Source organism: Fukomys damarensis, unplaced genomic scaffold (assembly GCF_012274545.1).
Source record: "Fukomys damarensis isolate Sample0158 unplaced genomic scaffold, DMR_v1.0_HiC HiC_scaffold_19, whole genome shotgun sequence".
In the NCBI taxonomy this organism is placed as follows: domain Eukaryota; kingdom Metazoa; phylum Chordata; class Mammalia; order Rodentia; family Bathyergidae; genus Fukomys; species Fukomys damarensis.
The window spans coordinates 36,461,727-36,468,897 of NW_022900931.1; the positions used below are offsets into that span (position 1 = coordinate 36,461,727).

The window sequence follows — 7,171 nt, forward strand, 5'->3', positions numbered from 1 at the left end:
CAAGGAAAGAAACAAAATAATTTTTGATAAATAACGAGCACTTTCTTCTATGAAAACCAAATATTTTTCTCAAAGCCAATTTTATTATCCTAAATATTTGACAAGTGCAAGCTGTAAGATGCTGAAGGAGTGTAGTCAGCTGTGTAGATTGACTTTTGAAGTGTAAAATAAACCTTTACTTAACAGATGTCAGGACTGTGACTTTGAGAGATAATGACAGTTTTTATAGTGGTTGGTGGCAGAATTTCTAAGGAGAATGAATAAAGTTTTGGTGCCAAGTCTGGAAAAAAATGACAACATGATTATTAACAATTGATGGAGTTGAGGAAAGCAAAAATAAGTGTTTTAATGTATTTGATTAGATAGCACAAATTGTTCCATAAATACCAGGAAAATACATTTTACAAAAGGATAGGCTGTACCTGTGGGTAGGAATTAGAGTTGCTCAAAGACCCTCCCTCCCTCCCAAATTGCCAAGAATGAAGTTGATTTAAAATCAATTCAAAGGCTTCAGACAAGGAATCGAACAGTCACAGAAGAGTTTTTAACAACTGTGCAGGAACAGCAAGGAGCACAAATAAATTCCAACCAGGTGGCTTGGGGTCAGCAGCCACTGCATATGCAAAAGACTGTACATTATTCATCAGGAGTTTTAGCCAAAAGCAAACACCCTACCCAGGGCTCTACTGGGCTCCCTTCTAATATCCTGCAGCTTTCCTCCCTACAACCAAAGCAGCTCTTGGATGCGACTCAGGCCCTGTCCTTCTGGGACCCTCTCGCTCCAGGCCACTCTCCTTCCCCTGAATTTAGGAGTCTTTGTGTCATCTCCACCTCATAGCTCAGCACCAGCCAGGGCTGGTCCCGCAGAGCCAGAATCTGCAAATAGTGTGTTCCATCCACTGTCCTTCCTGTGCTGCTCGTTTCAGTCCTGGGGCACCCAGCTCCTCACTGACATTCCGTCCTGCTCTGGTGATGGAGCCTGGGGAGTAAATTCCATTAACTCCAGGCTATTTGACCTGAAGGCTGAAGCCAAAATCTGCTTGGAATCTCCAGCTCCTCTTTGCTTCCTTTTCTTCAGGGTCTTCCTTGAGCTTTTTGACCTTACAACTTCGGGGACAAAGGAATTAAACCCTCAAATGTGAGCGTTTGTTTTTATCACACGATTCTCCTTACCTTAGAGTAGAATTTCTTACATATTGCACAGATGGATGGATGAGGGAATCAACTCTTTCTGTCTTACTATCTTGGTAGTTTCTGCTCTCATCCTGCGGTCGTCTACACTTCAGTACCGTAGAGGGAGAATTTTACTGACTTGCCCCCTTTACCACAAAAGTTCAGCCCTGGGGCTTAAGCAGCAGAGCTCTTGCTCGGATTTGAGGGAGGAGGAGAAAGTCCAACTGGTTCCCGAGTGGTCACGTGTGCAGGTCCCGTGGCTTCAGCTGGTCTTCGGGGCAGGTCTATCACATATTACTTCTTTTACTCCTTAAATTATGAAAGCATCGAAAGGTTTAGCTTTTTCTATCTCAAATAGTCTTGGGGAAGAGGCAGACTGAAAGCTGGCAACAAATGCTGTTTAATGTAAAAAACAATGAACAAATCAATTCTTGAAGTTTTTATAGATTGCAGAGATAGGACTTACTATGTAATAATTAAGATGAAATTATGAGAAGATGGGGTTTTAAATGGTAAAGAGTCACAGATTTCAAGTTGTTTTTAGAAAAATCTCAGAAATGTTCTGATCTCTGGATTGCAAACAGCATTCCTGCCAGCCAGGATTACTATAAAATATAGGACAATAACACAAATTTTTAAATTTGCTTATCTCTATACTCTGGTTTTATATCTTATGGGAGACTCAATCTTATATACCTCTGGCACATAATTTGCAGAAGAATGATGTGTCTGAGTCTTAAGGTACTGGTCTTTTAAATTCTGGTATGAACAGATTTATAGGTTTGCTGCTGCCTAGGATATAAGAAATTGAAGATGAATATGGTGGTTTTAGTTCTGCTAGCACGTTCTTTTTTTCAATCAACACTGAGATTTAATTTGCATTCAACATAATGAACACATTGCAAGTGTTCAAGAAGCTTTGGTATACGTGTGTGTCTGTATCTGGATACATCTGTCTCTGTGACTAACGCCTCAGTCAAAGTGCAGGGCGTGTCCGTGATCCCCCAAAACTTCCCTGCTTCTCTTTTTTGCTATCATCTTCCCCCCAGAAGTCCCAGCCCAGAAATAACTGACCTGACTTTTTCCACTATTGATTAAATTTGCCAGTTCTACATTTTAATTTAAGTGAAATCAAACAGTATACAATCTTCTGTATCTGACTAATAAAACAAAAGTGAGGACAAAATTTATCAATACCAAATATGAGGAAGAGATCCCTATGGACTCCCCAGGCACTACAATGATAGGAGGGAGAATACTATGAATACTGGTGTATTTTAGCCACTACCGTTTAGTGACTTTTGAAAAGCTTGGATTAAAACTAATAATTTTGACATCTGATTTCCATTTGTTCCAGTTGTTCTTTGTTCGCTGATTTCTTCTAACTTCTCTAGGTTTTAACAATTACAATTTGATGTTTATCTCCTTTATCAATTTATTACTTGACTTTACCGCTAGCCTTAAAAGTTACAATATACAATTAATAATAATTTGTGTCTCTCTTCAAATAAATCACACCATTTCATGAGTTGGGAAAACACTTTGTAATATAAAGTGCATTAAATATAATATATTGTTGCTATTTTTACCTTGCAATTTTCTTTTAGCGCAATTAACAATTAAAAATAAATTGTTTTTTGCCCCCTTTTATTCCATCACTACCATTCTTCGTGTCTTCATGTAGACTCAGGTTTCTGACTTTTTTGCTTTAACTGCTGCTAAATTTTGTTGTTGGTTTGATTTTCAGCGGTGGGGCGTGTGTGTGTGTGTGTGTGTGTGTGTGTGTGTGTGTTATCTGCTTAGAATTCTCTGAGTTTCTTGGATCTGTGATTTGGATCTTGGATTTTGTTAATTTTGGAATATTGTCTACTATCATTTCTTCAAATATTTTCTCCTCATTTCTTGCTGGTCTCCTGGAATTTCTATTATGTCGACTTTCAGTCATTTTATGTTGTCTGAAATTCCTGGATATTAGGCTCTGGATTTTTGTTTTTATTTTACCATTTTCTTTTCTTTTTTCTTTCTTTTTTTTTTTTTCACTGTAGTTTGTAAGATTTCTATTGATTTTCTTTCCATGTTCAAGTTTACTACTTCCTTCCTTGGCTGTTCAAGTCCACTGTTAAGATCATCAAGAACCAACTTCTTGTGTTTTTTGTTTTCTAGTATTTCCATCTGATTTTATGGTTTACTTCTCTTTGGTGAAATTGCCCATCTGATCTTGCATATTGTCTAAGTTTTCTTTTAGTACTCACATTTTAATCAGAGTTATTTTAAATTGCTTGTGATTGTTTAATGTCTAAGTTGTGCTTTTGACTGGCTTTGATGATTGCTTTGAATCTTAAGGTGTTTTTTTGTTTTGTTTTTTGGTTTTTTTTTGCCTCTTCTTATGTCTTATAAACATTTTGTTGTTGTTGTTGTTGAAATCTGAGTGTGTCCTGGAGGGCAGAAGTAAAATGTATAATAAATACTGGAAAATGAGAAGAAAATGTTCAAATGGGAAAGGGAACAAGGGATGAGGGAGGGAGAAAGGACGGAAGGGACAAGAAAAAAAAGAAAATAGAAGGAAAATGGAAACAAAGCTTCCGTACATAGAGAAGGGAGGGGGCACAAGCTGGGAGAATGGGATAAAATAAAAGTTTTTTTTAAAGTACATGTCTTTCCAGCCAGAGACTTGATGTAGGGGTTTATATTAATTACCCAGGAGTTAGGCTGGGTTTGAGGTGTGGTGCTGCTGTATCATCTCCAGTGAGCAAAAGCCTCAGATTCTTACCACTAAACCATGCTGGAGGTGTGGGCTAATTTGCCAGAGGGTTTTTAAAAAAATTACATTCATGTTCTTTCCTCAGTGTCACTTTCTTTCTTGACTCTGAGTCTTCCTTCTGTAGCGTTCCCCAGAGAAACTCTATCTCTCTTAGCAATCTCTGCAGAGGGCTCCATTTATTCAACTCCTCTGGGCCCAGTGGGGCCTGGAGAAAGGAAAGCATTGTCTGAGGCCATGGCCCTGCCTACTCTGAGGCAGGCACTGCAGGTTGGACCTAGGAGATGAGGCATTTACAAATACGCTGGCCTTCGCCACCTGGAATCCTGGGCTGCCTCTTCCCAGGGGCACAGGTTCACTTTTTCTCTTCCGGAACTTCCTCCATCTTCCATGAATTTTCACCAGTGCCCTGCAATGCTCTTTTCCACTGCTCTTTCCCTGACAATTACGGTTTGGGTCCCGTAGAAGAACTGAGAAAGAGGAGTTTGGATAGTTTCATCTACAGCTAATATTCTTTTCCCCAAGTCACGGAACAGAGGACTTTCCTCAGAGCCTCCCCGTCTTCTCTGTGAACGCCTGGCAGAGTGCATGGAAGAAAGACAGCAAGAGGCCACTGATGCCCCATGGGTGGGGCCTCAGCAGTTCACCCGCATTTCCAGATGCACGTGACCCTCAGCATATGTTTGATACTTATTTCTCCCTTCATGTCCCCAGATTTTGACTCTATTCTTTTTTGCGCTACTATGTCAGATACCAAATGGAGTCAAGAAAAAAACATTAATTCCCCCTTTGGTCCATTTAATTTTTGTTATTGTAAGGATGGAAACAATGTTTTCTCCAGCTCTCTGTGTCTTTTTAAAAATGTTACTTTTATTGATACATGTTTGCAATGTATAATTATTGCATTTTTCACGGGCAGTTGGTAGATGTGTATAACACTTCTTAATTCTTTTTCATCCCCTCTCCTTCACCTCCTCCCATTTATCTTTTGGTCTTCCCCCATTTGCAAAAGGTCAATCTCCCTATTCTCTATTATCTATCTTTCATTCTCACATAAGCATACTATATTTAAATTTGCATGTCTGATCTATTATACTTAGCACTATGATCTCAAGGTGCATCCATTTTCCCACAAATAACTGAAGCTTATCTTTCTTTATACCAGAGTAGTACTGCATTGTGTGAATACCATATTTTCTTCATCCATTCTTTTGTTGTTGCTTTCAAGATTTAGCTATTATGAATTATGTTGCTATAAACATGGGTATGCATATAGCAGTGCAATATGATGTCTTTAACTCTTTGAGGGAAACACCTAGAAAAGAAATAGCTCACTCAAATAGAATTTCTAGTTTTCATTTTTTGAGGAGTCTCCATACTGATTTCCATAGTGGTTTTACTAGATTATGTTTCCACCAAGAGTCTCACAAGTATTTATTATTATGTGATTGTTTTATGTTAGCCTTTCTTTCCAGAATAACATGGAATTTTAGTGTTATTTTAATTTTCATTTCTCTAATGACCAGAGATGTTGAACAGTTTTTCATGTATTTATTGGCTTTTTGTACTTCCTCTGAGAAGTGTCTATTTATTTCAGTTGCCCATTTCTTAGTTTGGTCCTTCATGGGGGAGGTCTAATATTTTGAGTTCTGCATATATTCTTGACATTAGTCCTCTGTCTGAGAAGTAGCTGGAAAAACTTTTCCCTTCTGTAGGTTGGCTCTTGACTCTGTTGGGTGTTTCTATTGCTGTGCAGAAGAAGCTTTTTAATTTGAAATGATACCATTTGTTGATTCTTAGTAGTATTTCTTATACAACTGAGATTCTTCTATTCAGAAAGTCCTTGCCAATCTCTATGTCTTCAAGAGTTTTATCTATTTTATCTTTCAGCCCATTCATTTTTATTTTAGTTTAGAACATGGTGAGTGATACAAGGTCTTGATTCAGTCTTCTGCATGTGAATATCCAGTTTTCCTGCTAAAGAGGCTATCTTTCCTCCAGCATATGTTTTTGACCCCCTTTCAAAGATTGGATAGCTAAATGTGCCTAGAGTTGCTTCTGCATCCTCTACTCTGCTTTGTTGATCTACATTTCTGGTTTCTTTGCCAGTGACATGCAGTTTTTAGATCTTTTTTCCCCCCCAGTACCAGGTATTGAACTCAGGACCTTGCAATTGTGAGGCAGGCATAGTGCCACTGAGTTAAATCTCCAGCCATTACCATGCTGTTTTTATCACTGTAGGCTTGTAGAATAACTTGAAGTCCTGGATTGTAATGCCTTCTGCTTTGCTCTGTTGCTCAGGATTGCTTTTGGTTTTCTGGGTCTCTTTTCCTATATGAATGTTAGGATTTTCTCTAGTTGTGAGAGGAAAGCTATTCATATTTTGATTGGGATTGCACTATATTTATATATCAGTTTTGGAGGTATGGTCATTTTGACAATATTGGTTCTGCCTATTCAGTAACCAGAGATATATTTCCATATTCTGGTGTCCTTTTCAATCTCCTTTTTCAGATTACTGTACTTTTTATTGTTAGAGGTCTTTTACTTCCTGGGTTGTAGAGGTCATTAACTTCCTGGGTTAGATTAATTCCCAAGCATTTAATTTTTCTTGATGCTATTGTTAATAAAAGCAAAAATCTGTCCTACTTACTTTTCTTGTTATTGAAACAAAACACTCAACACCCAAAGTTCAAGGAGGAAAAGTTTAGTTCAACTCACAGTTTGTAGAGATTTCCTTCCACAGTTGGCTGGCTCCAAGGCAGGGTGTGATGACAGAGGAGCATCACAAAGGAGAAGCAGTCCATGGTGTGGCAGGCAGGAGGCAGCAAAGCAGCAATCAGCAGCAGCAGCAGCAGCAGCAGCAGCAGCAGCAGCAGCAGCAGCAGCAGTTGTGAGCTTATCTTTTCCTTCTATCTCAAACAGGCTACAACCTTTTTGGGTGGCGCAGCTTATACCCAGGAAGATGCTTCTGTTTTCAGTAAATATATTCAGCCACATGGAGGACTATGCTAATTCCAATCAGTGGACTATTTTAGTATCACATCCTTTAATCTCAGTATCACACACCCTAGATCTAGCCAGCTCTGAAAAGCCCCATCCCTGAGCACATGAGGCTTTGAGGAACACTGTCTATTTTTGTGTGTTAACTTTGTATCTTGCTATGCTACTGAATTTGGTTATTAATTCTAAGAGTCTTTTGGTGGAATTTTGGGGGGTCTTCTATGTAGAGGATCATGT

The 7,171-nt window shown here is 38.6% G+C and overlaps 1 long non-coding RNA gene across 1 annotated transcript; it reads right to left on the reverse strand.

The window, feature by feature from the left end:
• Nucleotides 1-217: 217 nt before the first annotated feature.
• On the reverse strand, nucleotides 218-6,688 carry LOC104855785. Its single transcript, XR_778483.1, has 3 exons — nucleotides 6,653-6,688; nucleotides 1,174-1,569; nucleotides 218-280 (listed from the first exon to the last, which is right to left on the reverse strand). It is a non-coding gene; the product is annotated as an uncharacterized LOC104855785 (long non-coding RNA).
• Nucleotides 6,689-7,171: the final 483 nt, after the last annotated feature.